Source organism: Protopterus annectens, chromosome 13.part0 (genome assembly GCF_019279795.1).
Source record: "Protopterus annectens isolate FY-2018-M chromosome 13.part0, PAN1.0, whole genome shotgun sequence".
NCBI lineage: Eukaryota > Metazoa > Chordata > Ceratodontiformes > Protopteridae > Protopterus > Protopterus annectens.
The window spans coordinates 1,319,726,148-1,319,738,526 of NC_056747.1; positions in this window are offsets into that span (position 1 = coordinate 1,319,726,148).

Genomic DNA, 12,379 nt, shown 5'->3' on the forward strand with positions numbered 1-12,379 from the left:
TGTTACATTACTTAACACATAGCATTCATGCCTCAGGTGGTGCTGCAGGGCTGCCTCTGTCGGATGCACATATTACACTTCCATGTACATGTTTGTGAGCAGGTTGTGTCACGTTAGGCATCCCTGTTACTATATGAGTGAGTCGGAGAGGGGTATCATTCCCAAGGTTCCTACTGAGCCAATGTATGTGCTATCGTTGCCTCTTTGCCAAGGCCAGGGCATACTGGGCACGCCTCCTTCTGCCTACTGGGGCAGGCTCAGGTTGTTCCTCCTCAGTCACGCTCTGCCTGTGGTGGCCTTGGCGATGGTGGGGGGCTGTTTGGCCCAGCCCTATGCTGGTCCTGCTGCAGCTGTTTTCGCAAGATCATATTATGTAGCATAGCACATACCATGACAATTTGGGTACATGTAGTTGGTGTGTACTGCAAGGCTCCACCAGATGTGTCCAGACACCGGAACTGTGACTTGAGCAGCCCAAACACACGCTCTATTACATTACGTGTTTGTGCGTGTGCCTCATTATGGCGTTCCTGTTCAGGTGTGTGTGCGTTTCTGATGGGTGTCATCAGCCACGGCTCCAGTGCATATCCTGCATCCCCCACTAGGTGTCCATGCGGGATGTCCCCATTGGCAAATGTCTGGTACAGCTGCGTCAAATGCCAGATGTGGGAATCGTGGTAACTCCCAGGACAGCCAGCACACACATTCATTATTATGCCCTGGGCATCACACACGACCTGGCAGTTGATGAAGGGGAAGCCCTTGCGGTTTATGTAGGCCCTACCCCGCTCTCCTGCTGGTGCTTTAATGCGTATGTGCGTGCAGTCTATAGCACCCAGTACCTCAGGGTATTCCGCTATTTGCTGGAAGAGACGCATGTTGCTGGCCAATACCTCACGGGCATTGGGGAAGTATACATGATCACCGACATGTGCTGACATGGCATCCAGGAACTGGTGCAGTACCCTGGAAGCTGATGCCTGTGATATCCCCATCATATCGCCAGTTGGTCTCTGGAAGGTACCTGTTGCTAGTATTCTTAGGCCAACACATACCTTGGTTTCCACTGGGATGGGTTCCCCTCTGTTGGTTCTGTGTGTGAGGCGTGGCCTGCACAGCTCCACTATTTGCTGCAGGAGGTCTCTGTCCACTCTATAGCGCTCTACTATCTCCAGCTCATGTAACCCGTGGTAGGTGACCCTGGGCCTGTACACTCTTCTCCGTCTCCTCACTATGGGTTGTCTGGCACCATCTGCATTGTCACCACCCTCAGCAAGTTGCCTATGTCTCATTATGACAGCTATGGCAGCCCCTAACATTTCTGCTCTGAGTTCAGCTTTTTCAGTTTTCACTTCTGTTAACTTAACTCCTGTCTTGCAGTGTCTCTTGGAAGAAACATTCTGCACTGCTGTTTGCAGAGTTTTAAGTGCTGGGCTGGCCTAGTATTCTGCCTGTGTAATTGCCTGCATCTAATTGTTTTCACCTGCTAGCTCCAGCAGTATTCCCTGCTAACTTCCTAGTACATCTGTTGCTTCCTTTTTCCTCTCTGTTTCCTCCGGGTGGAGCCGTGTGCAAACCAGCAGAAACACGCTCACAGTGGCTTACACACGCGCACACATACTTACACAGTTCAGAGTCTGCTTATTTGGTTTTCAACGCGTGCACGCCCGCGCAAACGGTGTTAAACATCTCCCAACACGCTCCTACATGCTTAGTCTGCCTTACACGCGTGCACACCGCCTTACACGCGCGCACACCGCCTTACTCGAGCTTCATGGTGCGCACACGTGCGCATACACGTCCAGCAAGAAACTGTGGTGTAGGCAACAGTGTACACCTTCCATTTCTTGACTTTCTCATGTTTACTTAGAGGCACACCTCCTTCCTTGATATCTGTCTGACATCTGTCATGTAACTCTACCTTCCAATGACTTCCATCCCTTTCTGCCATTCCCCCCTGTGATGTCACCTATATCCTACTCTGTTCCTCCCCCTTCTGTAACTCTTACACTACTCAGACTGTGCTCATTTGCTATGTGACAGTGGAATTCAGTATCCTTACCCTCATTTGCATCAGATTGCCTACTAATGCTTAGTTACATCTCTTAGACTAGGCTTCCCCCCTTGGCAACCACTACACGGTGGCCATGTTGGTTTTCCTATGCTGGTCCCTCCATTGACATTCCATGTATTGCATAAAACCTACATTTGTAGGTTTAAAACCTTCGTTTTCATGTTTTATGCAGCGCAGCCCGTTTGCGTGGGGCTGCGCTGGGTTTACACATCGGCAATTGCCGAAAAAAAAAAATTATATTTTTCATATTTTTGCATGGGGTTGCATTGCCAATGGCCACATATTTGGCCATTGGCATGCTGCCTATAACATATGCACCCTTTATTTGGAGCTGACATGGCTCCATTGCCGTGTTTGCAGAAACGTACTCAGTTGTCAACTGAGTACATTTCTGCAGCTAACACGGCTCTTACACGGGCTGTTCTTGGCTTCCTGGATCGCTAATCAGCCTCATTTGCATGCTATTCAGCTGCAAGTGGGCTGATTATCTTAGCCACGCCCACTCCGTGTAAGAGCCGTGTTAGACTGACTCTTACACGGACTTTGGGCTGTTCCTGGATCGCGAAGGCTACATGGAGTCTTGCACTACTCTAAGACTCCGTGTAAGCCTTCGTGAATCCGGCCCAAGGTCTGTTTGACAAGTTAAAAGCCTTATTTAATTGTAAATATGAGCATACATTTACGGGGGATTTAAACTGTGGGTTAAGAAGGAGCAGGTGAAAAGTTGAAATAGATATAAGAATATTAAGAGAACTTGTTAGGTATGGAAAGTTAAAGCTGTGGTCAAATAATTTGTGGATATTTAAAGGAGTTAAAGCTGTGGTCAAATAATTTGTGAATATTTAAAGGAGAAGATAAGCAAACAAAGTGATTATATCTTATAAAAAACAATGATTAAAGTAGTACTGGACTTATGTCAAATGGGTTTACTGATCACTGAGCTATTTGGGTAGAGCATGGAAATAATATGGAAGTTATAGTTGAAGGTAAAGGAGTTAACAGATTGTGTTCTCTTGCTCAGGAATTATTAGAGGGAAGTGGATCAGTTATGGGTCGATCATACTTCCATGAGTGAATTTTTCCTACAGGGATAGAATGGTGGATTATATTTAAATAAAAACATACATTTTTTTTACAGTTGGGATTGAAAAAAGAAAAGGGGGTGGTAGTGTTTATTTCAGTATGTATATAATGAGATGTTTAGTATTTTACAAAATAATTCAGATTTTTTTTAGAAATGGGAAATACATTTTTGACAAATATAAAAGGAAAATTGATAGATAATTACATAAGCTGAGGTATTTTTAAAAGGTGAGAAGGAGGAAGTTTCACCCATCTTAGCTAAAATGGTAAGATGAGAAATGGAGAGGGTTCAGTTATGTATAGTCAGAAAGATATAATGCATACTGTGAAACAATACATAAGAAAGATGCATGAGAAGGGAAGCAATATGAAAAATGTAATGCGGAGGGTTAAGAAGATTTCTGATTGAAAGTTTGAAGAAAAGGATTATTTTGGTAGAGCTGCATTTGGTGTTGAATATTCTGTATCTGGTAAGTATGGCATAGTGTATGAGGTGTATAAAACGTTAAAGATATGTCAGAAAGAGTTATTTTTTAATTTGTTTCATGAATGGGTAGAGGAAGGTAAAGTGAAGGATACTGTGTGTGAGGGATTATTGAATTTATTTAACAAAAGAAAGGTAAAAAGTGTGTGATACAAATAGTGAAGATCCATTACTTTAAACTATATCAGTTATAAGATTTTTATGAAGGAATTGAAGATAAGGTTTAATAAAGTTTTGGTAGCAGGAATAATTGTTGTTAAAGGAAGACATAATCAGGATTTATTAGTTTTGGTAAAGGAAATAGTGGATGATATAAGCAGTAAAGGTGATGTAAAATTGGTAGTGTGGGATGTGAGAAAGGCTTCTGATTATGGAGCATGAGTGTTTATGGAATGTTATAAAGTGCTGTGGGTTGAAAATAAATATTTTAATTGTTTTGTGGTCTATTTATAACAATGCCTAGTGTCAGGGTTTTGGTAAATGCATGGTTAAATTCTACAGATTATACAAAAAGAAGTTTGAGGCAATGTTAACCCATGAGTGGGATATTATTTTCATTAGTTATGAATGTAGGGGGATATTGATGCAAAGGAATATGTTTGAAGGAAGATATTATGTTAGGGGTAGTGCATGTATCTATTTCAAAGATGGATGGAAAAATGTTAAGATGTGTTTTAAGTGTCTTGTTTATGTAGGGCTAAAACTGAGTGAAGAAAAAGAGCAGGGGATAGGAAAAGAAAGTTGGATATATGGCATTTGTTTTTCCATAAATTAATTAAGTTTATTGGGAATAAGATTTGGAAAAAGAGGTGATTTATGAGAAGCAGAAAGAAAAGATAAACAAGATTAAATGAATTGGGAAGTTATGGAAATTGTTTAGGATGTTTTATAGGAAGAAAGGTAATTTGATTAACTTGGGTATTTCAGGTAAAATAAAAGGTGAGGGGGGAAAGAAAAGAAAGTACTGGAATCTGTTTTTTTTTCTTGTTTTGGGGTAATAGATTAAACTATATGGAGAGAGGGGTTTTATGTAAGAAAAATGATGCTGAGGGGTAGGTTTAATTAGCCCTGTAGTTTATGATACATCTCTGAGTTTATATAAGGCATTATTTGATAAGAAGAGTAAATGTAAGATAACTATAGCACTTATTCTAGAGGTGAAATATGGGAAGTGGCAGGGATGTAAAGGAAAAATGAATAGTAAAGGGAGCTTTGAGACTAGCGAAATAATGGCGTATCAAAATAGATTAAGGTTATGAGATGTGGAAGTAAAAAAATTTAAAAAGATCCCAAAAGTATTGGTGCAATGATATTGTGAATAGATGTTATAAGGTTAACCATTGGAAAGAGTTCAATAATAGTGTTATTGATGCTGTCAAAGCAAAAAAAAATAGATTAAGGAATATTTTTGAATATCAATATTTTGTGTGGAGAATCTGTATAAATAAGATGCCAGTAAAAGGAAATGAATTATATAAAGTGATGTCTCAAAGGCTTGGTTTGGTTGTTAAGGATTTAGAAACTACAGAGCTTATATTTTTGAGTTCTGAAAGGTTGAAGGGATTATGGAAAAAGGTGTTTAAAGAAATTTCTCTAGGAGATGTTAAAAAAGTTGAGGAAATCAATATGAATATGATATTGTATGGTTACTATGGGGATAGAAGGAAACAAATGGTAGATAAAATGGACAAAATTTTACTTGGGATAATTTGAAAAATCTGGCAAGCTAGGTTGAAAGCGATATTATTCAATGATTTTGGAGTCTGACAGATATATTTAATAAAGTATGATTTAGGTTATGGCAAAAAGACGAGGGAATAATGAATGCATGAGTTTTATCTTTTGTTGATGTAAAGACCTTCTATTTTGTTTTTAATTCATAAAAATAATCCCCCCTACTCTTTTCAATAGGTGCTCTGAGATCTTTTACATCCACCTGAGCTACCAATGACTCAAACAACCTCGGGTTAACATCTCATATGAAGTCATGCATACCACCACCAACCCCTACACATATACATACAAACTGATGCCATTCTTCAACATCTTCCTCATTGTCATCATCCCCACTCTCTCAGCAGTGGTCGTCATTCTTCAACATCTTCCTCATTGTCATCATCCCCACTCTCGCAGCAGTGATCGCCATTCTTCAACATCTTCCTCGTTGTCATCATCCCCACTCTCGCAACAGTGGTCACCATTCTTCAATATCTTCCTCATTGTCATCATCCCCACTCTCGCAGCAGTGGTCGCCATTTTTCATCATCTTCCTCATTGTCATCATCCCCACTCTCACAGCAGTGGTCTTTTTCAGCTGTATGGGGATGTGGTAGTAAAGCCCTAGCATCCCAATCTGAAAACCCAGCATGCTTAGGAGTTATCATAATGTGCAAAAATACATACACTGTGACAATCCAAGCTGTTTTCTTTGAATTGTACTGCAAAGAACTTCTATATTTATCCAGACACTTGGATTAGGGCTTCAACATCTCCACTCTATGCTCAGTCACATTCATGCCCAATGTGTGAGTATTTTCACATGATTCCTCTAAAAGTGATTAAAGTATGTGGATAGAAATCTTTAGTAAGGGCTTACAGGGGGGGTCAATCACCATCACTTTGAATACCAGGATCAGCATATGCACTGCTCATCAGTGTTCATAGCTAGTATTTACTTTGGCAATTGTTACATAACATATAAATATTTTATACAACTACCTGTCTCTCTTGTGTTTTTCCTGTAAAAAATGTGTGTCTCAGTATTTCCATGTATTATAACTATGCATGTTATGAAGGCACACTGCTGATAGCTACATTATTTTAGCATATATGAAACACAAGCTGACTCCCATTTGACATAGATATTGCCATTTTCAATGAGGAGGTCTTTATAGCCATGAGAGTTGATATTACCAATGCCTTACGGGAGGTTCTCAGTCGTATAGAAAGTCCCAAGGTTGTACAATACTCAGGTGATTTTTTTTTTTTTTTTGGAAAGTTGACAAAGTTCCTAGCCTCATGGTACATTACAACCAGGAACTTCTCAATGATATTGTGGTCTGTAGTGTGGGACAGTGATATGGTGTAAGGACAGTGATATGGTTTCTTTCTTGTGTCATTAGAATGTCCGATTCATAAGTATTCCTTTGATTGTGTGAAGCCCAGTGTGCAGCATGTATATCGTACACAGCCAACACTATCTCCCTCTCCAGGTAATATCTGTTGATAATCCCTGGTCAGAAACTCTGTCTGATACCGTGTTGTTGTTTGCTTCCTCACGGAAGGTGTAGCAGCAGCTAGTTAAAAACTCCTCATTCACTAAAACATTTACTTACATGAGACTACATGCTAGGGATGATAGCATGTTTATTCAGTTCTGTTCAGGTACAACGAATGGCGCAGTGATGAAGTGGAAGCATTGTTGCCTCACTGCAAGAGGTTCTCTGGGTCAATTCTCAGCTGGGTTGCCTTCTGTGTGGAGTCTGCATGTCCTCCCTGTATTTGTGTGGGTTTCCTCCCATGTTACAAAGACATGCGTCTGGAGCATTTCTCCCTGGGCCTCTGCTGAAAATTGGCTTTGTTCTAAGTCGGAATATCCTTGTAAACAAATGTTAAGTAAAAACAGGGATCTCAAGCATTCTCCACCAATTTTTATATCTTTTGCCTAAATGCACGAACTCTCTCTGCTTTGTTACAGAATTTTATTCAAGATGCTGACCACCTGTGGCTGTTTCTATACAATTTCATTGGTATACTGGGTCAACAAAGCATCCTACAGCGCTTGCAGTACTCAGTGGTATCCACAGCTTTGGTGTGGTACACTGAACACAGAATAAGTAGAATATGACCTGTTGCATTGCTGTGTTTCATTTGCACTATATTTCTTTATTTTATTCATTTGTAATTTATTTAAATGCATTTACTGGGGTAGAACACAAATCGAAAATAACCAATTACATACTCAGCCCAGAATTTTCATGTTAAATGCAATTACTAGAAAAGTATGCATGTGTTTTATCAGATCTATATAATATTGTTGAAGTTTTAATACTTCGAATCACTAAAGACTGAACTTTAGTGATCAAAGTCTTAAAATTTCGAATTGCTATTGAAATATTTTTACAACAAAAAAAGAAAAACCTAAAGGCTGTAAGCAGGGGGCAAACCCCCCTGCACCCCCACACCCCACGCTACTTAAATATACCAACTCCAAGATCGCAGTTCAGTGCAATACAGTGTGGAAACAGAAGATTTCCATTTCCTACACTGCAGTGCGATCTCAGAGTTGGTATATTTAAAGAGCAGGGGGTGTGGGGGCTGCCCCCCTGCATAAAACAATTTATGACAGTTTGCCTGTCTCAGTTTTTTTTTTTTATTTCGGATTCGAAAATTTCAAACTTCGACCATATGGTATTCGGAGTCTGAAGTTTTCATTCCAATAATGTAGACCCATTTTATCATGGTTGTTTGTCAGTATCCCAAGGAATATAATTGTAATCCCTCAGATAGTGGAAGTACAGATGTGAATGTAGGGGAATATATACTATACCCAAGGACATAGTACCTCAAAGTATGCTCCCTTCTCCAAAGTCCAGCTAGAGCAGAAACCTGCATGCCAGGTAGTACAGGGACATGTTAATGGTACAACACTGAGCTTTAAAGGTTGTTTTTGTTTTCAGAATTGGAATCCGAGTTACAGAACCTACACTAATGTGTTTCATGCATGTAATAGGAAGCCTTTTAATACATATAACATAACACAGGCTGTATCAGAAATGAGCTAATACGGGTGTGACATGACATTTTATAATCTTACCCATTTCTTTCTTAGGATTATAGCTTGGAAATCACTAAAGGTAATTTCTTAGCGAACTCTGTAAAGAAAAGATTAAATTATCAGACATAATGCAAAGTAAGCTAAAAATTAAAGCAGTGCCAAGCTGTACAAAGCTAGTTATGAGACTGTGTCCAATGTTTTATAAAACATAATTTTGTATGCAGGAGCCTACAGATTGTATTATTAAATGCATTATTTAATAAAAAGTATTAGAATATCTTTTCATGTGGTGGTGGTTCTGCGGTAGTGTTGTCGCCTCACAGTAAGACACTGTCCGGTTTGATTCTCAGCTAGAGCGTCTTCTGCATGGAGACATGCATGAATGGACGTACCTTCGTTGAAGGTTGTGCATCAGGCCTGGCAAGCCAGTACGTAAAAATCAACTGCCAATCATTAGCGGACCGGAGTTCTGCTGTGGTGACCCCTAACTGGGAAAAGCCGAAAAACACAAACAATTAGAATATCTTTTTATATCATAACCTTAATTATCAGCAGTAGCGGCCCCCTTTCTCCCATTTTCAACATCAGATCAGGGTGTCACATCACGTGTCCATCTCTCATGATTCATTGCCACTGTCCTCACTCATGCCTGACTGTTGCAGGTCTTCTCTCACACAATACATCTGTCTCTTGCTGGATGTCCTTGTTTCCTCATACCTTCTTCCTGTCTGTCACAAATCTTCTTCACCAGATTGTATTCTGCTTTGCTATGCATGTCATAAACTAAATGGAAAAAACTAAAAAAAAAACAGAAAAAAAAATGTGTAGCAACTATACCTGCAGATTTGTCACTGACTTTTGCAGCTAAGCAAGGCAACCAGTTACAACATCTCTTATTCTGTTACACATACTGGCAGACATATTTTGTCTCCCAAGAAATATATGTATGTTACCTTTCTAACCTTTAGGTGAAAATAATAAAATTCTTATCAGCAGTATAGAGCTATGAAGTGAGATTTCAGTGACACAATTTTTTTGGTGTCAGGGTAGAGGACTTTGAGATAAAAATAATACATCTTTTGAATAATGTGAAAAACAAGAGCTGAGTAAAGCAGATAGCTTTGAACAGGGTTCTTGTTTTAAATCTTAGAGTCTACTCAGAGTTCTATGTCCTCTGACAATGTCAGAGACATGCCTGTTATGCTCATGTGTTACTGAGTTTTCAGAAGTCAATGACACGGGGGAGGATTACGGTTGTGTATTTGTCACCAAACATTTTGCATTTTATTTGGATAATGAAGCACAATGCTTCAGTGGAAAAGCAATTCAAGTAAGATAAGCTAGCATATAAATACACTCAGTGGTACATACTATAGCCCTTTCAACGTTATCTGAAGATAACATTGTTTGCCTGGCGTTCTAACTCCAGCTCAGTTGTGTCTGCAAAGTACAGTGGATATCAATTGTCAGTCAGTGTTTTATAGCCACAATGGTCTAATTAAAGCATTCTATATTAAACAATCTGCTCCTCTTTATGCTACAGTACTTACAAAACAAAAGATGTTTAGATAGTCAGTAGGCCGCTGACAGGAAATTAGACAAATGCAGATTACAGGGAGAAAAATATAGTTTTATATCAGCTTGAGCTGGCTGCCAGAGAAAGAATATCACTAGAACTTTACTATCAGTACTGTTTTCTTTTTCTTACACAAATTAGTCATATAACAATATGGTTGAATATTGTCCTGTAACCCCAAACAAGATAGTCATTCTCCAAAATGCAAACATTTATTACAAAATGCCTGTTACATAGCAGAAGGACAGTAGTAGGCATGCACACTTTTTGCCTCCTTTCAAATTTAATGTTTTAGGAAGCAGTGTGCAAATGTTTTTTTTTATGTTGCACTTGTCTTTCTTATATTGGATCTCCTTCAGAAGCTCAAAGTTTCAAAACTTCGAACTTCAAACAGCCGTGACCATAAGATCGAAGTTTTGAAACTCTGAATGTTTTGAATGGTGATCATTGTACAATGCGGAATGGGATATTTACTGTTTTCCTCACTGCAGTGTGATCTCAGAGTTGGTATATTTATTTAGTAGTAGGCATAGGGGATGCAGGGGGGCTTACCCTCCAGAAAAAATGTAAAAAAAAAATTTTATTTCGTTTTCGTAGTTTCAAAACTTCAATATTCTGGTCCTGGATGTTTGAAGTTCAAATTTTTGAAACTTTGAGCTTTTAAAGTAGATCTCTTATAACTAGGTTAATTAGAAATCAAAGTAACAAATGTAAGCAAAGCAGAAGAATCTGGGAGCGAGTGAATGAGGACATTAGTACTCATGCTTTTCTGGTAAAAAATATCAGAGATATCATGTCTGTTACATGTTTAAAGTTATGTTTTGTGTGATGATAAAGCATCCCATGCAACTATTACTTAAAATGTAATTGTGAAGGCTGCCAGCCTAGCCAGATAGAATTGTGCAGATAATTCTATCATTTGTAAACATGAATGTAAACTACAGGCTTGTTGTCTTAAATGTAAAGAAATGCTATTACATGTGGAACTAGAAATAAATGTGACAACACTGCACTCTACTGATCAAAGTAAAGCATGTGGTGACCCTTTGAAGTGTACAGTGGTGCCGAAAAGTCTAGATGAAGAAATTCTTTCTGTTGTTTTAACCAAGAGTTAAACTTCTAGATTTAAACATGCAAATGTATTTTTATTGCTCTGTTCCTGACCAGCTGCAAGATAACAAAAGGGAGATGTTAAGAATGTAATTGTAGTTAATGTGTCAGCCTGGGAACTCCAGGAAGTGTAAAAAGATGATGTAATGTTTCATCAGAACTGCAATAGCAATTTAAACAGACCCCCGGATTCATGAAGCTCGGCGCAAGGCCGGTGTAAGGCCTGCGCCGGCCGTGCGGCGTATATATGGTGTAGTAGCGCCATATGCATATTAATGAAGGTGCGCTGCCACCACATCCACGTGCATAGGACATGTGCGCGAGTGCATGGGGCGTTACTAAGCTGCGCCTGGAGGCGTGTCAATGTCGGCTGTCGATGAGCAACCTAAACTGCTGAATATTATAGTCCGCCTGCAATAGTAATCGCACCTATCAGTGTCCGTGGATAATGAAACGTATGCAAAGCATGCAAGACAGTTCCCGGCCACACAAAATGGAGAACCAAACAGAAATGCACGCAACACAATATGAGTTTCCGTCCATGGAACAAATGATATTTAAAACCGTGTGTCCGTAATGTACTGCACTGTAAGTAGGTATACCCAGTGGAAGTGAAGCGCATCATGTCATTGCACCGCCAATACACACATCTAGCCCCATGGGCAGGGTCACCAGCAGTCCCACAGTGGTAGTGATAGTACACAGCTGGGCAGTTGTGGCTATAAAACAACCGTAAAGAAACCTGACAGTCCAAATTGTATACCAAACACACACAAACATATGTATATTAAAATGTGCTATACACATGAACAGGAACGTAACCGGCACATACACATAGGATGCTATATGCGGAACCGGGATATCCAAAAGCAGAACCCATGCATGCAAATGCAATACGCAACAACCCCTGTATAGCACATAACCCGCACCCATGTCCGAATGTCCACCAAATCCAGCTACCAGCCTTGCGCATCCATACACCTACACATAGCGAGTATTCCCCATATGTAGTAGGAAGTATCATCCTAGGCAGTGTCAGGATTGCAAATATGTATCCCACGTTTGTAAACATCCCATCACAGTTACGTAAATCCAAATGCCCGCGCGTTCATGTTTCGGCCAAATGTGTGTACATCCCGCGTGGGATAAGTAACCTGTTGAAACCTCAGAGTTGTTTACATGCCATGGTGTCTAGTACTGTATACATCTGGACAAAACATGTATGTGTAGTCATGGTACTGTTCAGTTTCTAGACAGACATGCAAACCATACTAT